The following is a 24227-nucleotide window of genomic DNA, read 5'->3' as shown; positions in this document are numbered from 1 at the left end:
TGCTGTTCAAACATGATTTGAAAACATATATTGTTTTATAATCTGGTCAATAGAGTATTTTTAGAAGAGCCATGTGGCACCGTGATGCTGTACACACATTCTTCACACTCTCACAATCCACAGATACTGCGAGAAAAAAGATTAAGGAACAAAACGTTAATTTAGTACATGATCGATTACTAATTGATCGATAAATCTAGGCGCATCAATCTATTGCTCTGTCCTCTAGCTGCTCAGCTCCGTTTGTAGAGTCTGTACATCAGTAATCCTAAAAAAAAACTCTTACACAAAAGCTGTAGTAGAAGTATTCAAGTAAACGTACTAATACTATTACCACATTGTAAAAAATACCCTATTACAAGTTAAATTACTGAATTGAAAATATGACTCAAGTAGAAGTATGTAATTATATTCAGGAACTTTACTTTAAGTATGAAAAGCAGAAGTAATGCAGAACAATGCAGGCTCCAGTCATGTCTATGTCTTATTAGTTTATTATCACTCATGCATTAGCATCAGCAGCTATATACTAATGCAGCTAGTAGAGGTGCAGCTGAATGAGCATTATGGATTATCCTGTTTATTCTCTCGATTAATCAGTTGTTTTGTAAAAACTCAAAATAGTGACACAGTGACATGAACAAAAAAAAGACACCAAACCAATAAATTTTAATTATTAAAATGGAAAAGAGGCAAATTGTCACAATGTTTTGCATTTTCACATGAATTATCATTATAGCTGCCAATTAATTTTCTAATCATTTAAGGTCTAATTGTATTTTCTGTTGTATAGTGAAATCTGTAACAAAGAATGATATTTTAGAAGCTTTTATTATTTGCAAGGGCAGTTTAGTCTCAACAAAATAAAGAGCACTTTTTAATACCTTCAACCGAATGGTTTATTATTTATTATTTTGTTATTTTACCCCTAACATGAGGTTATGTCTGCTGTGCAGTTCAGGTAACAGAGGAACAGGAGTCATCTGAAAGACACTGATAACTGACCACTGAGCCTCCGCTCTCGCCTCCTGTGTCTGGAAGTAAGTGCGACATTTGTACTCATCACTAAATCGGTCGTCTTGGTGACGTAGGCTCTGGGAGCGCACATCAGAAAAATGACTTCACTCCAAACAGTGTGAACGAGTTCACCCAACACGTCAGTATAGGGACACGTCCCTACCGTTCATATGCAAACCCACACCCTTGATCATTTGTGAAATAACCAAATAAATGCAGTGGAGAAAAAAAAAGTACAATATTTCCCCTGAAGCGTGGTGGAGTTTTATTTCACCACTGTCAGACACGCTGGTGCATTTGCCCTCAGGTCAGGACGATAAAACTTTGAGGTATTTACTGTTTTCATTCACCAAATAACTTTTCGTTCATTTGTCACAAACCCCGGTCTGCAGAGGGGAAGACACGCAGCCGTGTCGCAGCAGCAGCATTATTAACCTCGCTTCACCCAGCGTGCATTTCATTGGGTTTGAGGCCACGCGGACTGGTGTCATTTCCTGCTAGGCCATGTGTGACTTTGGTGCCAGAGTACATCACTAGGCCCAGATGGCTCATTAGGCTGGAGCAGTGAACGACTGGCAACACGGTGTGTGTGTCTGTGTGTGTGGGGAGGTGGGGGTGGGGTGGGGGTTGGGGGGGGGGTTAAAAAAAAAAAACCCTACCTGAGATACAGCTCATGCAGTTCATAGACGGCTAACCTGACAAGAGGCCACAGCTGATGAAGGGATGTCAAAATAAATCAGAACTCTTCCCTTCTCACCTTCACAGGAAACGTATCTTTCCCTCCTGAAGGTGCAGAGACGTAACGTTCGCTCTTTACTCTGTAACCTCAGACGCCCGCGGCAGCTCGCACAGTGACAGAGAAGAAGTCTTCAAGTGCTCACTCATGAAAGAATTAGTTGCCCCCGTTACCCACCCGTGTCATTCCAGGTACTGACACTGTCACTCAAACCGATTGTAGGAGTCAGTCCGGAAAAACCACCGGGCTAATTAAACCGCCGCCGGGGTAGGGCCAGGAGCTGCACGCCTCACTTTACCCCCCCTCACCTTCTGTGGGAGCAGACGCAGGATCGGATGTCAGGAGGAATCACAGAGCATCACGGAGGGAAGCCACGATGAGTATAAGAGGGTTTCAGGTCAGCGCCGGTCTGGACCTGTGTCCAACTCAAAGGATAATTCTGCTTAATTAAGTAACTGCTTCTACACCTGAGAACGCTCAAACTCACGTTTCCAACTAATGTAGTAAAACGTTTCTGATATGTCTGGTGCAGAGCGTTCAGCATCAGCCGTAAAGAGTTAACACTGACGTTAGCTGGTTGCAATAGCAGTTGATTGAGTTGACTAGCAGCTATGCTAATCATCAGGTTCTGATGCACCAATTTCACGGTAACAGCAGGGGTGGGGCATCAGGTGACGAGTTGAAATGTGTTTTCAACTCATATTTATATGTAATTGCATATAAATTATTTTATCATTGACCTAAGTACAGTGAGTAAAGGGCCGACCTTTGCATGTGCCCCCCTTGGCCTTGGGCCGCGGTCATCTGTACCCTATACCCCTCCCTTATGGCTGGTGTGCTCCAAGCTATTTGACCAATCAGTGTCCGGTGAGGGAGGAGCTACTGGCAGCTACAGGGAAGCAGCTGTTTTTGTCAATTATTATAATAATAATTTAATATGAAAAGCAGCCAGCGACTCGACCCGTCAGATACTCACCAGATTCATTTCAAGCCAATAAGACCAGATTGAATAGTCAGATATGTCACTGCGCAAAATATCCCAGGATCCTGAGATGTAGTTGCCCTGATATTTCAAAATATGACCTCATATATGATGACGTCTGGACTGGACGCACTCCGATCACAGCATTGTAAGATGCCACTTCAGAAAATCTCCAGATACGATCCAGATTCTTGCATGAACCTAAAAAAAGGATTTCTCTGGATTCCTGGAGGTTTTGGTGCAGTGATGTTGTAAAGGCTTCTGTTCACTGCAGCAACTGTTGAGTCACTCTTTAACTTGGCAGGCGTCGTGTTATCGTCACCGATAGAAATTATGGTCAAAACTATTACAATAAGACCCCAGCTGAGATACGCCAGGATTTTACTTTACAGCCCGCCCACACCTCTTCACCACCTTCCTTTCTCTCTTTCTTAAGATGCTTCACGACTCTTGGGCTCATGATTGATGACTCCCTGAGATGCTCTGTACAGCGGCTTATCACCTTTGCCATTTCATCGATTCATGGATAGATTCCCCAGGGAGCAGAGTAAATCACCCCATTACATCCAGGCTCCTCATTGATCTCTCTCTCCCCTGCTCGTTCCTTTGGAGCAGCCGAATCTGAAATACATACTTTGCACTATTGATGTGCTACAGTGGAGGGGTTAAACATGAAGCAATTATATTAATATTCATGCTTTTTGGTTCTCTTAAGAGGACATTTCGCGGCTCCCCTGGGCTCTAAGCGCTGTGACGGGAGGTGTCTGAAGGGACCTGCAGCCTGAAGGAGACAGACTTTATCAGATCTAAACCTTTTTTTTTTTTTTTTAAACACGGGCATCAGAGAAAAGTGCCTCAGAGAGCAGACTTCTGTAGCACAGCAGCTTAGGAATTCATATGAGTGACAGAGATAAGACTCCAAACACTAGAAACGTGTCAGAAATTGCAGTTTGAACACTGTCTAGCTGCTTTCATGAAAATTCGGCCTGCAGGGGGCAGAAGAGCAGACACGCAGTATCATTCATTTTTAACATCATGGGGAATATGTTAGGCTGCACAGTTCATCAAAATATTATTAAAAATCACAATATGTCCAAGTGCAGTAGCCAATCAGAGGAGCTTTTTTTTTTGCTTTTTTTTGGTAAAAACCATAAATGAATCACTATGGTGCCTCAGAGACACTTTTCACAGACCTGCTAAAAGCTACTGTCCTATACAGTCTAAAGGTGGATGTCCATGTGTTTGTGATTATAAAGCAGGTCTAGGTTCTATATTAATACTGTGAAAGTATCAAAGCCTCAGTCCACAGAGAAATGCACACAGCCTGTATTCAGAAACTGAGCCTTAAAACCAGCCGTCAGGACTTCTGCAACTTTGTGATGTCACAACAACCGACTGGAAATATTGAGTTCAGCTGATAACACACGACAGATGCAATCTGTTTTACAGGTAAATCGAGTTTAAGTAAGAGCCTTTCCTTAAAATGAGTTGAGCTGTCTTTATTTTGTAGTTTTGGTGGGAGTCCAGGTGGTGTTTCTACATCTTCATGGACTATTTTTATGGTCAATTTAATCCAATTATCTAAACACAAAGTCCACTGATCACCCCTCCCCATCTCACCTCCTTCTCTGTAGAAACTTTTAAAACATCTAAAATAATTAATCAGTAAGACAATTAGTCCGTTAATTCTTCAAGCAAAAATGCCATAACAGTAAACTGTTGGCCACACAAAAGCCTCAGTTTCATGTCTTTGGGTTTTAAAATATTTCCTGACAATTGTTAACAAAGGGCACTGACACATACAGACAGGACGTAGTGGGCCTCTCATAAAGCTGCACATCTGTCGGATGCTGTGTCTATCACATAATTCACAGCCTCTGCTCCAACTGGACGGGTGCGTTCTGATGTACAACACCACAGTCCATCAGTTCTTTTTATTTCTTGTTGTGCAGCTTGTTTCCATAGAGAAGCTTTGTTTGTGCTCTTTTTTTTTTTTTTTTTTTAATATTTTTTCTGGCTTTTTATGCCTTTATTTTATAAGTACAGTGAGCGAGAGAGACAGGAAAGTGGGGGAGAGAGAGAGAGAGAGAGGGGGAATGAAATGCAAGCAAAGGGCCTCGGGTTGGATTCGAACCCCGGGCCGCTGCAGTTAGGACTAAGTTTCTAAGATCTGAGTGGTAAACAACTCTGTGTTTCTGTTTCTACACATGAGCATGACTGGCTCTCACAGCTCTCTCTCACACACACACACACACACACACACACACACACGCACACACACACACACCTCAGCTGTGCCCCTGCTGGGCGCCTTTTAAATCCCTGTAACAACACCAGGTCCCATTCATAATGAATGGCAGCCAACAGTCCCAGCTTTTGAGTCCATATGTGTGGAACCTGTTAGCACGGAGGAACACAGCAGCCTGAGGACCTACTGTGACAAAGGTACTTTCAAAATAAAGGCCCAGGCTGTGAAAAATAATTTAAAAATCAAAAACAAATGTAGGTCCATTAATTACACAAAATAAAACAATAAAAAACAATTTATTCTGTGATTTATGAGGGTGCATGAAGATAATTTTTTTAAGAAAAATGATAAAGGTAATACTTTATTCAGAGAGATGCAGGGACATGCACAGCGAGATCATTTCAAAATAAGATCAGAAATTTTCAATTTCAAAAGTATTCTGCTCTACTTTTCCATTTCTGCAGTATTTATAATGAAGCAGCTCTGTGGTCTCTCAACATAATTAGTGAATTAACAGCGGCGAGCTTCAAACAGGCTTTCGGAGGAGGCAGAGTCGGACGCGTGGCTTTCACTCACAATTACCCATCATTAAGTTGATTATTGACTTTGTTAGGAAAATGCTTCTGTTCAATTAGAGACAAAGAACAGCAGGAGCTCGCCCAAAAAAAACATAAGCGATTCTAATCTGTGGCGGCCTGATGACTGTCTCTGGACTTCACTTTTCCAGAGACCATCTGTCAGTCAAACGGTCTGCGAGAGGCTGTGACATTTTCACAGTTTCCAGTCGATGAAGTTTGAGCATTTGCAGCTGCCGCCTGAAGCTGCAGCAATTACTCAATGAATCACTTGGAGAAGAAGAAGAAGGTCCGAACATCTGATGGAGCAAAGTTGTCACATGTTCACGCTGCTGGTCAGGTGATGGGAAAGGGATGTGATTCATCTATAAATATCAGAAAATGCTGAACAATTATAAATGGTCAATTAACAAATGAAAATAATTTCTAGTTGCAGCCACAAAGATTAACCAATTCACTGATTAGTTGATCAACAGAAAATGAATGATTTTAGGCAAATGTTTGCAGCCACTCAAGTTCTCTAATGTGAGAATTAGATTTTTTTCATCACACAGTAAAGTCAATGTTTGGATTGTTGGTCAGACAAATTATGATTCAATTAAGTGAGAAAATAATGTGCTAATTAATTGATTAAGCTCAAGCGGCGGACGTTGCTTCTTTCAGGTAGAAGCTGCTCGGGTTGAGGCTCAGGGTTCGCACCGCTCATGTCGTCCACATCATCAGCTTCGTGCTGAGTGACTGTGGACTGAGGCGGAGACGTGGGGACGTAGCATTTTGTTAATGAAAATTAATAAAAGTTGTAGAGAGATTGTAAATATCAGTTTTCAGTTAATCAGTGGTGGAAAAGGATTTGTTGTGTTCCCGTCTTCATCAGCACAGGTACGCTCTGCTTTAGAAACCTGAGCCATCTCCAGATCACAGATGTTTCTTCTTCTACGTCTTATTTACTTTTCCAACAGGTTTGTGGATTTGGCCTGAGACACGTCAGCTCATCATCATGTTGAAAAAAAGTTGTCCAAACATTATCTTCTGCGTTCTCATAAAAAATCCCGCCAAACCTGCCAGATCAAGGCCCCCCCCCACGGCCACGCCAACGTGACCCATGTTTACAATACCACCCAGGACTGCGAGTTTGTAAAAAAGCTGGTTTGTGATTTATCAGACTGTTATTCCCGCAGCTGCAGTGATCTGGGAGAGACGTCATTATTCAGAACCCTGTCAAACACGTTGAGCGTGGAAAAGCACAACCTTTACAGCAGCTGCTGCTGATTAAAATCTGCCGCGGTGATGGAGAGGAACCCCCCCCCCCCCACCCCCCCCACCCCCCCCCACAGGAGCTGTTGACAGGCCTTCTGTTCACACGCTCGGCATTGTTCATTTGTCAGAGTTTACCGGAGCACACCGCCCTCACACCGAGAGCCAGGAGGCAACTGCAAATCAGTTTGAGACGAGTTTTAATAGAACTTCTGAAAACACAGAGAGGAGACGACGAGGGTTCTGGGTGTTTACTGCTCGCCTTGTAACTTAATTGCTCTTCTCTATTTCTATTTCTATTCTTCTTCCATATTTCTAAGTATTAATTTTTTTAACTTCTCAATTTTTTATGGATGTTCTCTTCTCTGATTGGCTGGATCTAAGCTGTCTAACATTTCCTCAGCTTGTTTGGAGGTGGAGAAAGTGTAAAACTGGATAAAAAGTCAATTTGAGCTTCTGTCAGACAAACACAACACTGACACCTGAGCAGAGAGGATATGACGTCATTGAAAGGCGACCAATGAAATGGAGCGTTACTAGGATTAAAATCAAATTCTAGAGTGCAACGTTCTACAATCTTTAGCTGCTACTATTTTGACCCTCTGAGGCACCCTTACTTGTTGTCAAGATTCGCCTGAATCTTCGTTGGTGAAGATCAAATAAGTTGGAAAATAAAAATATAACTTACCCAGAGCTCGTCAACAGATAAATAAATGATCAGACATCATCATAATTACATGTCAGACATGCTAACGTTAGCTTCTTGTCAGGCAGACTGAGAGAAAACAGCTCTGAAATGCAAAATGACAGAATTTTAATCATGTGATAAAACATGCGATGAAGAAAGAAAGAGGTGTGGTTGTTTTTAGAGATTTAATGTGTTAAAGTTACAGATTATAACTTTAAATCAAGACTTTCAGAGGATAATTTACTGTGTAATAACTTCAGAAGGCTACAAAAAAAATCTTCTTCCTCTTTGCATATTTCAGGTACTGAAGCATCAAACATGATGTTTCTCCTTTGAGGCCCATCTTTGTGTTTTTATATTATATTAAAAAAATTACACCTGACAGTTTTCTCTCTTTAGTAGAGTCACACGACTCCACTGACGTCTGCTTGTGTAGTAAAGTTCAATTTAATGCTGCAGGATTCAACACAGATCCATTATTCTCAGTTTATCGTCATGACTCTGGGACTTTTGGCTGAAATCAGTCATCACAGTGTACACACATCATTTGTCCCTAAGGTTATGAAGTGATATAATGGCTTTCCTTTCATCTCCACCAACGCTAACAATGCTAACGCTGGAGAGTCCAGTCATTTAGCTCCGGCCCGCTCTGCTGAGTGCAGCATGCAGGCTTTCCCTCTAATGGGACGTCTGCATGAATACCACAAAGGTCTCCGGCGTCATCCGGAGCATACTAATGCTCGGCTTTGACGACTGGAGGCGCACCACGAGTTATTTTTGTGAAATCACCCTCCCACAAGGAATAAGAAATGTTCCCCTCTCTGCCTTTAGGTGGAGAAAATGTAAATGGGTTAACATTATTCTTCCCAAATATCAATGTTTTTCATGCAGCAGGACTAATTAGGATGCAAAACACAACGGCAAACTTTATCTTTTCTTTTTTTTCCTTCCTTCCATTAGCTAACAGGTACATCACAGCTCCTGCAGCTTCTCTACAGGTTTTTACTGAGATAAATATAATTCAGAGCAGACAGCACAGTACGAGGCCTGGCTGTAGCGTGTCTACAAAAACAGAAGAAATCATTTAATTACAGTGGGGTTTTTTTTCCTAAACTCTTCTGACACGTCCCACCAAGAACAACCACATCCGCTCTCAGAGACAATTTAGTTTGCAGTGAACGAAGCAGAGCTACAGTGGCCTACATACGCCGACTCACACAACACACACACACACACACACACAGTAAGCTAGTTTGAATATGGCTGTCACATGTACTCAGTGTAGTTGTCGCCACAGCGTCTATTTCTGTCCTGTACCAGGTGTGGGAGAGCTGAGAACAATCTCCTCACTTTCATTACCGTGAAATGGTTTACCCCCTCTCTTTCTCTCTCACACACACACACACACACACACACACACACCAATGCATTCATGTGACCTAACACTCATGACTACAAAATGCTCTTAATTTCAAACATGCTTCACATTTTCTTAGCCCTGGATCCTCTCTCGGCTCCTAGCATCTCTACTGGACCTGGGAGGAGGAGAGAGCCTCCGTGTTTGCTGCAGGTTTGGCTGGTATCTATGTTTTTTACTACCTGAATACATTTCCCAGGGGTTTATGGTATATGATGGTATTTGTTAAAAAAAAGTTAAGATACAACAAGACACATATTTGATTTTTAATTCGCCCACTCATCACCTAAATACAAAGAGGCACTTTTCATGTTTACAAATTTAAATCCCCATTTCCATCCCTGCCACCCCACCCGAACCCACACATAGGATTACAGGTTATGGAAGACTTGTAGGTGAGGGAGGGAGAAAATATCAAATAACTTGATTAATTTATATATTATATTTTTATTGGATCACTCAGAAGACAGTCAGCCAATCAGGAGAGAGGCTCAGATCCTCTCTTCTGATTGGCTGACTGAGCTGTTGTTACTAGAGCTCCAGAGAGAAGCCTGAGAGAGGAGATGTAAAACTACACTGAGATGGTTTTTGGTTCTTAAAACCATAAATATATCTTCTGATGGAGATCAACACTTAAGATAAAACACAGAAGAAGAGTAAAATATGGGACCTTTAAAACCCAAAAATGGGCATTTTCATATCATAGCTGAAAATGATTGGACCTCCAGTCATCTCTACGTCTAAATCATTCTTCTGCTGAGTTATCTGTTGGAATGAATTCATTCTCAGTTTTTCTTTCAATCAATAAAGGAATACTGCAAACCCCAATTCCTCCATTAATAAGAGCTAAATAATTTGCAATGCTGAGATAAAAATAGGCACAGAACAGACACACTCTAATGGGTAAAAGTGTGTGCGATACCTGTGGGGTCTCAGGGCCCCTAATTAACACCAAGGCTCAAAAAACTCACCTAATTATTTTCTTTTTATCGATACTGTAAAATATGTTTTCATGTTTCGAGCGAGGTGCTGCAGCTGCTGGCATGGAAACCTCCAGTGGTTGTAAGCCTGCAAACTGTCAGTGAAATAATACACCCTGACCTGTGTGGTTCTGCTCCCCCTCTCTTAATTTGAAAAACCTCAGTTATGCCATGTTTTTTTTTTTCATCCACCAGAAAAAAAAAAGATCTACAAGTCAGTACAAGGTCAGTTAACGGTTGAAGCTCAGTGTCCAGTCAGAAGATTTAAATAATGAATGAAGGTGTCCACACTGTGCCTCCTGCGTGAGAGAGCTGTGAGTGTGTGTCGGTGCCATCGAGGTGGTCGGAGCAAGAGAGAAAACACAGGTGGAAGTAGGTGCAGTGTGCTTCTGTCTGCATAGTCTGCAGTCTTTTTATTTTATTCTTCAACATTTATTTAGTTCCTACACTCAGCTGGCAGTTTATTAGAAACACCTGGCTAAACCTAAAGTCTCATCCAGCAGTCCTACAATGGAACCTCCTTCATGGAGGTTATAATGTCCAGTGTGTTCAAACTGTTAGAGAGAGGCGTTTCTATTATTGTGCCCTGTTGTATCATTGATGCTACATGACATAATTCAATGCAGCTCAACAGCAGCATGAACTACATCCTCCAGAATGATACACAGTTGAATCAACACCTCTGTAAATCTGTTAAAACTGAACATTACAACCTTCATGGAGGTGGATTTATTACAGGACTGTTAAACTGTGCTAGTTTTAGCTGTTAAATACATTTCCAACTTGTCAGGCTGGGTCAAGAATGTAAGGATCAATGCAGGTGAGGGGTCAATTAAAAAACGAGTCCACAGGTCGTCTGTCAGCAGGTTACTATGACCCATAGTTAGGTTTTGTTGCTAGGCGACATCTAGTGGTCGTAGTAATGATGACAGGAGCAAAGGGAAAAGTGCGGTGACGTAGTTTATAGAGCGATAAAGTCCACGTCAGGAGGAGGTTGGGGTGGATGGATGAATATGACCCAGGAGAGCGGTGTTCGATTCCCATGTGACAGTAGCAGCTTATGTTGTTTCTATTATCCATGACTGTTGTTGTTATTATTGTAACCATGACAACCAAAGAACAGTATGCCTACCATCACAGGGGTGCTATTTCAGGAGACTGTCCCATGGGTTATATCAGAGGATTGAAAAAAACCTGTTGACTTGGTTGATCTGGTTGGAGGACTGGTTGGCTGCACGGCAGGTTTGGAAAATTGGAAATGTCCAGGAGTCTGGGCAGAAGAAGATCTTTCTATTTTGCAAACGTGTTAAAAGTTTTACTTCCATTTCTTATTTTTTTCACAGCACAAGCTTCCTGATTGTCATAGAATATTTTGCACACTGGGCAAGAATAGAACCGCGCTCAATTAAAAGCAGTCTTCTGAGACTTCTGGCTGAGCACAATAGAGAAATAGGCCCATGCAATTAAAAAAAGGGCTGAATAATTAAGCCTTATTAAATCCTTAGTATAAACCAGCTAAAGAGGAACAGATCGTCCTTTGGTTTAGTGCATCCTCTATTATTTACAGCCCAGTGATCAAGTAACAGTCATTTCTTTTGTTAAACCGAACACAAAGCATCTAAAGCTCTGGACTGAACCTTCTAGTTTTAAATAATAATAAAAAACTATTAATAATGACAGTAATAAAAACAAAAAATCAAAAGCACTTATAACCAAAAAGTCAGATACTGAAAAGACATTGTGAGTTTGACAGGAAAAGACAAAGTTGTTCCTGACAAGTTGTTCCTACTTTACGTTTATGTTTTTTTTCTTAAACCTTTGAGTTTATTTCTTGACAGTTATACCTGAAGGCTTTAAGGTGAATTTGAATTAGTCAGTGATACATGAGGAAATGAGGGGAAATGGGTGGGGAGGGCGCCGTACTTTACCGAGATAAAACAGAAGAGCATTTTCCAGCGGGGATTTCTTGTGCGAGACAAACGTGCTAATCTGACAGCCTGGAGCCAAGCATTAGCAACACGAGCCCCCTGCTGAACCGAGGAGATTCTTTGATTTCCCTTCTTCCTCCAGTTTGTTTCTTGGTCTTGTACTCTTCAAAAATAGACTTGCATGGCATGTTCTTGGCCTCTTAATATTTCATCACTCCACTTAGCTAGACGAGCATCTATTATTCACAAAGAGGTGGTCGCAATTAAGGACCCTGCCAATCAGCGGAGCCCCGAGGGACCCGGGCGTCACCGGGAATCTGCTCGCAGACTGCAGAGAAGCAATCTGAGGAGAGGATCCGTGAGCACGGGGAGCATTAACACATCTGGTGGCTGAGGATAGAGACTTGTTAAAAGATGATGTCTTAGCACGAAGCATTTGGAGGCAGAATAAAGCAGCAGCAGGAAGACTGTCCTCCAGCCTCCCAGGGGTTCAAGGTCTCAAACTAACTGCCTGCTGAAGTGTCCTTGAGCAGGACACTGGCTCTGACACCACCTCTACATTTATTCCAGTCATGTGCATATGCACACCCACAGCTCTGAAAATGAACTAATGTGAGCGTACACAGTCTTGTGTGACCAACTTTGGCAGGCAGTCTGCACTATACATGTGTTGAAAAATTAAACGTACACGACAACAGGAGAATGATTCACATCTAACTTTGACATTATAAATATTAATTCAAATGTAACACTTAAAATAGAACAAGATTAAAGTTTGGGACAAAGCTGAAACCAACAAAGACTAAACAAACCGCACTTAAAGGTTGTTTCCACCGACTGCGACAGTCAGGAAGGAGCATAAACCTTGAAACACCAACCTATCCTCCAACCTGAATAACCACAGTAAACAAAGTTTACTGTTTTTATTATTGTAACCATGACAACAAAGATCGTCTAATGTTGAGGAAGTACTTACTTTAACCCAAATCACCATCTTTTCCTAAACCTAACCAAACGATGACGGTAGTTGCACCACTGTTGGTACAGTCCGTGTGTCTATTATTGTCACCATGACAACATGGTCTAGTACACCTGCCGCTGTACTCTCAGGAGACACTGCCCATGGTCGTATCAGAGGGTTGTTGGTTGTTCAGGTTGGTGTAGTTGTTGTATTCATGTGCACCCCCTCTTTAAGAGTCTACAACCATGCTAGAAGTTCCTTGAGACTTAGGCACAGCTAACATGTTAGCATGCATCTTTACTTAGAGTGTAAGCATGCTAACTTCTGCTAATTAGCAATAAACACGAGGTACAAATGAGGCTGGAGGGGATGACATTAGATTTTAAGTGAAAAAGATGAAAAGTCAGATGATCGCCAAAGTCATTAGATTTCATTTGAAGACAAATGCGCAAACCAAATTCCACAGCCATGCGTCCAATCGTTCACCTTCACCTGTCTGACCTTTGACCCTCATGCTTGAAGTATCCCGCATCACTGCCCCTCGGCCTGAGAAGCCATTTGCTTTCATCCTCTGAGGAACATGAACGTCTGAAGCAAATTTCATGACAATCCATCCAATAGTTGTAGAGGATAATCTGTCTGCCAGCAGATACGAACGACAGGATGGAACGGGCTTTTCAATTAAATGCAACCTGTGGAAAGTAGGTTTCTATGGCAACACAACAACAAGAGTTGTGGTGATTACTGGAAACTGTTACTGTTCTAACTAAACTTCTTAAATGCAGAAGTTCCTCTTCTTTTGTTTTTCACAGTTAGCAAACAGCCTCAGGTGCATTAGCACCTCCTGCTGGACTGGAGGAGGACTGACCCTGATTCACACATAAGAGGGACAACAAAGACAGACTGTAATCAGACTTGTGACCTGGCCAGCAGAGACTCAGACAATCATTTTTGTGGTTGAGTGTAAATCAAAGAACCTTAAATCTTTTTCCTCTTCTATCTGACACAGGACGCTTGAAGTGACGAGTGGAAACGGGGCCTAAAGAGGAATCTCACTGGCTCCAGAGCAGAGAATATATCAGAGCAGCTTCAGCACTTTCAACACAACAAGACACCAATTGCAAATTCTGTTTGTGTTGAACACCGACAGAGTCAGTCATCAGCATACCAAAGGAAAAGACCTGTTTATGTTAGGAGCAGGTTGGTTAAATCATGAATGGGCAGCTAACCCTTTGGCAAAGATTCAGGCACATTACCAGCTCAGTTGTGTGTGTGTACCAGTCTAGACTTGGATGTAGAATATTTTTTAAATGTGTTTATTCTGGGATCTTTGTAGAATTATTTGGTTTTCGAGACCTGGAGTCACCGTGAGAGAAACTGCGAAACCTTTTAATTAATTGAAGCTTCTGCGACGAGACCACAGATTGATTGTTTCCTTTTAATGTCTGCACCCCAAACCAGCACTTCAAAAACCTATTTACAGCATTTTAGATTTTGTCTACCTCAGTCTCCACCCCTCCTTCCCCTGCCTCCTTGAAAAGAGGGGAAAAAATGGAGATGAGAAAATCTGCCCACTCAACCCCTCTGGGAGCAAAGACTGAGATAAAGTGATAGAAGACTAAATAGAAAGAAAAGTGAAGAAGCAGCAAAACCGAAATTGGAAGGGACAGAGGCGAAAAGGGAAGTGCGCCATCCTGCTGTTTGTCCGGGAAGACTTTCATCAGCTGACAGCAGATTATTATTTTTTTTCATTTCATCACAACCTGCAGTCACTGGTACAAAAACACCACTTAATATACTGTAATTAAACCAAACAGGCCTGCTGTTATGAATGAATTAATCTGCTGCTTTCAGCATTACACACCCTGATCATTATTGCATTGCTCAAAGTGTTTTGTGGGTCTGAAATCTCTTTTGTGCGAAAGCAAGTAATTTCACATGAGTCACTGGCAAGTTGACTGGCTGTGGGAAAATGCCAAAAATAATTTATTTTCATTAAAATTCAGCTGATGTTCTGCTTGAGATAAAATAGAAATAGATGCAAAACAAGAGGGTTGTTTTCCACCTCTGGAGACAGCTGTTGGTGAGTAAAGATTAATTAAGTTTGTTGCTGAACTAATGCTTCTTATAAACTGGTAAGTAACCATCTGCTAATGCTAACTTTGGCTACATAGCAATATCAAAACTTACAAATAGCTCCTTGGTGGTCCACTACGTGTACAGACTGGGATAAACGACCTATGTGGTTTATTAGGTTCAAGGACTTGTGATGAGCTTAAGAAATAGTTTTTTCATTATTTACACTTGTAAAGATATTTTCAGCATGTTGAGTGTTCATCACAAAGACAAACATAGTAGTGGCTCAGATTTACATCCTGTCTCTTTAATCAGTTACAAGCTGCTGTTTGAGATGCGCGCGCACACACACACACACACACATTAGTTTTTAAAATGGCTGACGCAAACCATTTTTTCCTGTGTAATAATGTGATAAATACACTAAACAGATGACAGAGTTTATGGAGCCTGGGCACTGATCCATGCAACAATACAGCACAGCAGATATCAGCAGGAAGCCAAACAGTCACATCCACAGCCAAACACTCAGAAAACACTCACATCCAACAGTCAGACTGCTGAGAAACCTGAGAACTGCTGGGGAAACTACACCGGTTCCCACTGATCTGTTTTCTAAACTCCACAGATTCTGATTCTGTTTTCATTTCCACTGTTGACCTAAAACCAAGAGGACACTTCAGCTGGTCACCAGAGACTCTCCCAGCGAGGAGCCTGAGTTAAAGGAACAGCCAGACACCAACAACTCCAACAGAGTGACTACGACGAGATTTTAAACAATAATATGGCAGCAAGCAACTATTTTCTGTGTAAAGATGTGGTGGAGTACAACGAGGTGTGTGTGCTGTCGTCTGGGTTTCTCTGTTTTCAGTTTTGGTAACTGGTCTGAGAAAGCAGGATGTTTGTGCATTTGAGTCCCTCCTGTTAAACCGTTGGCCTTCCCCATGTTTAAACACACAAGCACCGCCCACACGTGAGCTGACACAGTGCCATATGCAGCGTTCAGGTGAAAGCGACAGTGTTTAGGGGAAGGTGACCTTCCAGAATTTCCTCCACTAGAAACCACGTTTTCATCTAAAAAGGCTCCGACAAAGAATGTACTTACAATGCACAGCTGTTATTTCAACTTGTCAGGAACATAATTAATCTATATATTTATTCTACAGAAGAATTAGATCAGATCCAGGCCAAATAAACTTGATCAGGACATCCCTGACAGTCCATACAGCCAGTTTAACAAAGGCTACACGCTACTGTCAATCTGGTATCACTTGTTAACAAACAGCTACAAGTAAGTAGCACAATTTTTTTTTTAAAAACTAATTTTGCCTATTTGGGATGAATATGAGGTTAGCAATGGCCATACTGGAATAATGAACAGGTGCTCCCAGGTCAGAATAAACACACTGATGACAACAGTAATGATAATCAAAATAAAAGTTTACATCATTCCACATCTGTCCTCATGATTATACTTTTACTATATAATTTGCCAAGTAACCTTCTAAGCATTGTGATATTTAAAATTTAAAATTTTAGTCCTTAACATTTATACTTTTATCACGTGATATTGTCTATTTAACACTCAGACACTGTTATTTTTATATATCTGATGCTGTGGTTCTACAGTAAAATCTCTTGAATCTTTTAAAGTTGCAACATGCATCATGTGTTTATGATAGAAAGATGCAATAAAAAAATATTATAGGAATATCATACAAAAAATACACAAAAGATACAGTCACCACATATAGGAATGTCAGGTGACTATTGTACTGATCATATTTTAGAGAATTCAGAAATAGACGCTGTAATTACAGAATATTTAGTGATATGATCACAACCATGACAACAAACCCACAATTTCAAATAAAAACAGCAAAATCACAGCCTTCACAGGAAATATGAAAACATGTACAAACTCAGTCCTGTGCACCGAAAACAAACAACACACTTGAGATGTTATAGTGAAGGAATTCAGGAACTCAGACTCTTAAACAGAAAAACATCCGCAGCTGTTCCACTCGATAACCAGCACACACTCTCAGTTCAAGTCATCAGTCCGCTGCGTGGGAGCCCACTCACCGTGTCCCCCGCTGGCGACCGTCCGGGGCAGGGTCACTGTCCGCGGCGTGTGCGCGCTCAGCGGTCCGCCGGAGCTCCACACTGCTCGAGACAGACAGGCCGAGCAACACAGTTCCTCCTCAGACTTTCAAAATAAAGCATAAAAGGACAAGAGTTGGCGTGAGTGAGGCAATGCCAGTTATTGTGGGTCTGTATGTATACCACACTCACACACACGTCTCTCACCTCTTCTTCACTGATTCACTGTAACATGTTGTCCACGTCCTGACTTTCAAAATAAAACTTATATAACCGTAAATATGCAAAGCTTCCAAATGCTTTAAATGCAAACAACAAAAGAACAGTCTCAGAGAGACACCTGATCTCAGATGACTCTACATCACAACGTTGTCCACATAAACAAAATGGCCAGAGGACATTAAAAACATATAGAGAGGAGCACGGAGCCTAGTTACTAACTAAATGCTTCCTACTGCGCCTTGTATGTAAGTCTGCTGGGTCATCACTTTGTTATAGATCAGGGGTCTTCAACGTTTTTCAGGCCAGGGACCCCCAAACTGATGGAGAGCTGGAGCAGGGACCCCCCTACTATATGTATGGCTTACAATTGTGTTTTATATTAAACGGGGCCTAGAGCCGTGTGTAAACATAGCTCCTCTGTTATTGGCAATCCGAAGAGCAATTTGATGAGAGCGTTTCAAAGCTAGCTCACCAACTTTGGCTGATTTTCTGATCAATATCTGTTGACCTTGGAGGGATTTGAGGCTTGGAAGTATTCAACAGGTTTGTCTTTTAAGTGGCTGTGTGTTGTCTCCAAGTGACGCGGCAGCTTTGATGGCTTCATAGATTCATTTGAAAGAACAGTAGAGCAAATGACACACGTTGGAAATTCAATGCCATGTGTCTCCTTTAAGTTAAAACCAAATGTGCCGACGCAGACCCCCTGTTGAAGACCTCTGTTATAAACAAAAGTAACAAAGCTAACGCTATGTAGCCAACAGGTGCTGAGAAACATGGGCCTAGCCAGAGACAGTAGAAACAGGAGACGGTTCACTTTTAATTATTATTATAGACCAGTCTATTCATTTTAACGGGAGAGCTGATCACAGATTAAGACCAATTCTTTCGCCCTTAAGTCATAGTTATGGTAGTCATAGAGACATAGTTAATGTTATTAATAATACCAGTGCTTTATCCGTGTTGATTCATATGGAGAGTGAAACAAACCGACAGAAAATCAGGACCCTGAGGTGATGTCCTCTGTGTAGTAGGAAGTTTAAAAAGTTAAGGGAAGAGAGTTAGTGGTTTATATAAAAAATGAAAATTTGTAGTCGGAAAAAAATTGAGATTCTACTATATTTCTGGGAGAGGTGAGAGGTATGTTATGGCCTGAGTATTTTACCTCATATTGTAATATATCATATTTAAATTTCTGAAACTGTGATTTTTGTAAAACTGGAAATGTAAATGCAACTTATGATTATTTTCTTCATCAAATGATTCTTTGAAGTAAAAATTGTCCATAGTCCTGAGGTGATATCAATAAATTGCTTGTTTTGTCTGACATATTGAATTTACTGTTGCATAGAGAAAAACAGCAGGTCCTCACATCTGAAAAGCTGGAATCTGAGAATAATTACAATTTTGACAAAAAAAAAAGACTGAAATAATAGTTTGATTATCAAAATAGTTTCAGAATAATTAACTAATCATTTCAGCTCTGAACAGCATATATAAAATATAAAGTTATTAAGGATATTTTCAAGGTTTAAGGTTGAAGTCAGAGTTAAATGACATATTTGTGAGGTTACAAAATAAATACTAACAGTTCTAATACAGACAGACAATATTAAGCAATGTTGAAGTTGAATTATTAGTCAGTTAGTGAAACTGCCTTCATTTAACCCTTGTAATTGCAGTGTTCATCAGTCACAGAGTTCAGACGTGGGTCGATAACCTCAAAATCCCTCTGTAGTTTCATCTGAATGAAAAGATTTACACAGATTAAGGGTGAAATTGTTTTTTATAAACGGTTTCTCTTGACAGTCGACATGGGGATTACAGCCATCCTCACTTGATATTAAATCCTCTTATGACACCCATCTGTTAAAAAAACATTCACTCTCGTTGGGCGAGGAAAAATATTTTGAAAGTTTTCGTCCCATGTGGGCAACTGTGCCGACCTAACTGACTAAATGAAAGACGGCGGTGAAGCGTGGTAGCATCAACCCCGTCTGTCTCCACTCAGGGATTTTGAGGAAATTTCTGTGGATCAGACACGGTCACAGTCTGTTTATCAGACCTGAAAAGATGCAGCGTGAAGCTGACCTACGTCCTTCCACTCGAGTTGAGCCTGCAAACCTGGAGACAGGCAGGAGAGACTCGGGAGAGTTCATGTCTTGTGTGTTAGATGCCCCTCTTTCCTCCTCTCTGTACGGGGAGGACTGAGCACAGACCGACAAGGAGCTTTCTCGCCTCTCGCTCCTTCTTCTTCTGTAATTGACCAAATGTGCCAGACGCTGTCTGCTGCTGCTGAGAGATAGGCCTTTATTGTTTCTTTTGAGGGATAAATCTGCCTCCTCCTCCTCCTCCTCACTTAAACCACTTTAGAAACTCTGATGTCTTCTTTATCCTCAGTAATAAAGTCAGAGAAGCCGAAGTGAGGGGGTCCACATCAGCCCCACAGAGAGACATCCTATAAAAAATTATCTATAACAAGCATATACTTTCAAAAAAGCACACAAACAGGCATTTCTAAGCATATATGATGCATCTCGGATTAGTGGATCAAACAGTTTGTCTACAACATGTCATGAATAGTGATAAATGCACATTATAATTTCCCTACTAGTGGTTCATCAGATTGTGTAGACATTACAGCTCTACTTTATGTGTTGTACAGTGCAACATACTGTACATTTTTGTATGTCCTTTACTACACCATATATCTGCCTTCTAAGAATCACATTCCTCAAGCCTACAACTTATTTGCATCAGGAACTTGTGATGAGGGAGGGGCAAAACCTGTTTCCTCCCAGTCTGATGGTCGAACCAGCAACCTTCCAGTCCCAAGCCCAGCTCTTCTTGTTCTGGGTAACAAGGGATTTGGGATTTCATATTCAGATCGCACAGAGACAAAGTTCGGGCCACACGCAGGCAGATATGGGTGGATGACAACTTTTAGATCACACAGACCAAAGGTACGAATTGGCCTTTGAAGCCATGTAAGTTTGTAAAAACCTACTGCCCCCCCCCCCCCAAAAAAAAAACAAAAAAAAAACAGGGAGATGTGGATGTGCAAGTGTTTGAATATATCAGGACACATTCACATTTATTCCTTAAAATCTTATTGTTTCCTGTTACTTCCTGTTTCTGCAGTTGAAGGGTTTTAACACTGAAACTGCTTTTCACAGATAAGAATACACATTTTTAAAAACAAGATGAATTCTAATGTAACAGGGTCTAAAGTTGTGCACATGTGTGCTTCAAAGAAAGAATTGACTAAATGAAGTGTCGTCTTGAAAGCGGGCTGATGTCGTCCTCCAGCTGACAGACTTGTTCTGATCCTGCTTCACCGAGTCTGACTTCTGGGCGGTACACAGGCCCTCGGGCGACTGAGGAGCCACTTTTTGTAGCTTTGTATATTTTAGCAACCAACTGGCTGCAGACAAAACAGGGCCGCAGCTGTGCTCCCCTTGTAGTCGTCCTCACCCTGAGTCCTCACACACAGAGACGAGTCTGTTTAGCATCTCCGCTCCGGATGAAGACAATAAAGATAAGAGATTTTATGATCCTGCAGTAGCACCGGACCGTAATATTTCTCTGAGAGCACTGCAGGACGGCAGCGATGACCTTGCTGGGTGCTGAGATTTCTGGCTTTCAAAAGTTTCTGTCCTGCTCCTTTTGTTTCGGAACAAACCCCCCCCCCCCGGCCCTGTGGTGATGAAATGTTCAACAAAACTTCCAGCAAACACGTTTCAGCTCCAGCTGATTAAAAACCTTGTTTATTTAGCCAAATACCAAGTGCCACTGCAGGCTGGGTGTTGAGCCAGGTGACTGGTTTGTTTCAGGCAAAGAGGAGAGGTGAATATTTAACATGCAAAATGCAATGATTCTGTATTACTATATATATTATTATATTACTCAACATAATTATGGATGATGGCGCCAAGTGTCAACTGGCTTCTTCATCTGCAACCAAGCATCAGTAGCAACCAGTGAGGAGGTGGTCTAACACAAGAGTTAACTAGTTAAAAAATTACAATTAGTGTTGTTTGGACAGAAACAAAGCTCATCACGCAGCTCATCTGAGGTGTTGTTAGAGGCTCTGACAAATGAAGGCCCCAGAGACACAGCAGCCATCAGTAATGACGGGTTAACGAGGTGTGGAGGCGTATGATGATATGAAGGGCGTGCTGTTCCAACACACACACACACACACACACAGACAGTGCGGGTCAAATTCTCATAAGGAGTCAAAGTAAAGCTGCCGATGACACAAATATCCCTCAAAAGATGTCAAATATGTCATTAAATAAATAATAATAATAATATTTTGTGCACTTTTTTTGTTCACGCTTTTATTTTTATTCATTTTCATATTTCTATTTGATATTGCTGACTGTGGCATATGCTGATGTTTATTTATCAGAATCTAATTCTGAGCACCTCAGGTCGGATTTAAGCCTGTGAAGTGTGTAAACTTCTCCTGCATCAATCAGCGAAACAATGATTTTTTCAGCATGAAAGTTGGATGTGCTTGAAACATATTAACCCACTGGACACACTACTTCTTATGCAGCAGTGGCATTGGAGATACTGTACACTGCAGAAATGTCCCATATGAAAAGGATCCCAGTGAAGAGGAACAGGAAGTTTTCCTTTCTCTGTTCAAATAATTTCCATTTTTAAACCACGCCGTGTCAAAGCGGCAGAGCACAGAGTTTGCATCACGTTGCTGACTATCAAGTCCCCCTCTCAACGAGCCGTGGAGTCTTCTCTTTGTAGTCCTCCCCAGCTGGCACGCTGCACCATCTCATCTCTATTTGAAGCTGCCGTGAGAAGAGTTTTTGGTTCTCACGTCAGCTTAATGAATCTGATGCCGTCGTAAGTTTTACTTTCAGCCTCACACAGATCAGAGGACGAAAATAGACGGACTTTGTTGTTGGCACTGTGACGTGTTTCTGCCTGTTTGTTTGGTTCTGGAGCGATTTCAGTGGTTTGCATCAGAGATCTGCTTCAGAAAAATTCCTTTTTTTAAATCTTTATTTAGGTCGATGTGATGTGTGTGTTCTGCACTCGTATCAAACAGTCAACCAAATATCATGAAGTTATTCTGACAGGCAAAGGAAAGTTGTTGTTTTTTTTATTACAAGGTTCTTAAATGAATTTATAGATGTTGAGAGATAAGAGCTGATTGAGTTCTCCAAGGATGCACCTCACTTCTCCTCAGTTAGATTAAATTTAGGTTAAACAGGAAGAAAAATCATTCTGATGACCGAAGGATGTTGTCATGGGTCTGACCACGCCCAACTTCAAACTCAGCCTTGATTTTGATCTCAGCTACACACCTGTAAGGTCTCATGACTGTAACTTGTGACACAATTTATTCATTAAAAAATATATTTATTAAATGCCCTATTGACTATTCAGCCAAACTGATGAACTAGTCAAAGATGACATTTTAATGGCTTTCAAACAGTAGTTTGAGAAAGGACTTCATGGATGAAAACTTCTCTGAACTTTTCTCCTGTACTGCAGATGAAACATTCCTCAGCCGGGCTGAGCTGAACCCTGAACACTGTCTCCATCAGACCATCCTTTATTGGAGGAAAAAGGGATATTTAGAGGATGATTCAGGGTATTTCAGTTTTACACAGCATGATTATAGCCTAGTGTTAGTTCAGTTACATTCTGTTCCTATGAACTCTCCTTCAAATCTCTCTCTAAATGACGCGAGGTTTCCTCTCAGGCAGGAGGACAAATGGTTGGAAAAGGAAAAAGGTTGTAATTTTTTAGATTACTGCATAAATCCAGACCAAAAGAAAAAAAACACACATTTGACTGTGCTGCATTTACGTGGGGCTCTGAGTGTTCCTGCCAGCGAGTCAACCTGCAATCAGTCGTCAGCAAACACACACACACACACACACACACACACACACACAGTCTGCTGCCATTCATAAGTCACAGAGTAATTCTTGGGCTCCTGGGCAGCTGCTTTAGATGAATGTTTCTACCCGGAGAGAAAACAAGATTCTCAAACTGTGTTAATATGATCCAGCTGGGTGAAAGTGAAATTTGTTTTTTGTTTTTTTTTCTCTTCCACACCAATCCTGTTTCATCACACTGTGAAGAGAGATGTTACTGCTGCCGAACACATCGTTTGTGAGGAATGGGAGCAATTTTAAAAGAAGTCAGTTCGTCACACTTGTGGCCCTGTGAAGCCTGTAATGTTGACTCCACGACCGCAGAAGGAAACGGTGAGATTATTGATTGATCTGCTGATTTTCTCAATTAACCAATGAGTTGTTTGGTCTATGAAATAATCAAAAATATCTTGTTTTGTCCAATCAACTGATTGGAAATATACACCATCTGAAAATCGGTCCTCCAAACTGAACAATCAACAACCCTCTGATACGACTCATAGTGTCTCCTGACACAGCGCCCCTACAGAGGCAGGCATACCAGTTACAATAATAAACATGCAGCTTTGTTGCCATGGTTACTATAATAACCCTCATGGCTTGGCTAGGTTTAGGAAAAGATGGTGGTTTTGGTTAAAATAAGTTCTTCCTCAACATCAGACGATCTTTGTTGTCATGGTTACAATAATAACAGTGAACGGTCATGGATAATAGAAACAACATAAACTGCTCCTGTCACATGGGAATCGAACACCGCTCTCCTGGGTCATATTCATCCATCCACCCCAACCTCCTCCTGACGTGGACTTTGTCGCTCTATAAACTACGTCACTGCACTTTTCCCTTTGCTCCTGTCATCGTTACTACGACCACTAGATGTTGCCTAGCAACAAAACCTAACTCTGGGTCATAATAACCTGCTGACAGACGACCTGTGGGCTCATGTTTTAAGGGAGGACGGTCTCGCATTATAACTTTTTCTAATGCTCAGTGACGTTTACTGACTATCATGGGACAGGTAAGAAAATCGTGTCAGAAGGGAACACTTGCACTGCTAAACACCTTTAAATGGTGTTTTTGTGACCACACCACCAACCATACATGTGGCTCTGGCCCCAAAAACTGACAAAT

At 41.3% G+C, this 24227-nt stretch overlaps 1 long non-coding RNA gene across 2 annotated transcripts in view; it reads right to left on the bottom strand.

The window, feature by feature from the left end:
* LOC139628286 (uncharacterized) overlaps positions 1 to 20089 on the bottom strand; it is a 43499-nt gene extending 23410 nt beyond the window's left edge. The window contains exons 1-2 of one of the 2 annotated variants that reach the window (XR_011692740.1): positions 17173 to 20089; positions 16948 to 17071 (exon numbers count right to left, since the gene is read on the bottom strand). This is a non-coding gene — a long non-coding RNA (uncharacterized lncRNA). Of the gene's footprint in view, positions 1 to 16947 lie in introns of both variants that reach the window. The other variant, XR_011692738.1, reaches the window with a different exon arrangement.
* Between the last annotated feature and the right edge of the window lie 4138 nt (positions 20090 to 24227).

Source organism: Trachinotus anak, unplaced genomic scaffold (genome assembly GCF_046630095.1).
Source record: "Trachinotus anak isolate AG129_WGS33_773 ecotype Australia unplaced genomic scaffold, CSIRO_AGI_Tana_v1 ptg000011l, whole genome shotgun sequence".
NCBI classification, from domain to species: Eukaryota; Metazoa; Chordata; class Actinopteri; order Carangiformes; family Carangidae; genus Trachinotus; species Trachinotus anak.
This window is presented reverse-complemented; position numbering and strand designations above follow the sequence as displayed.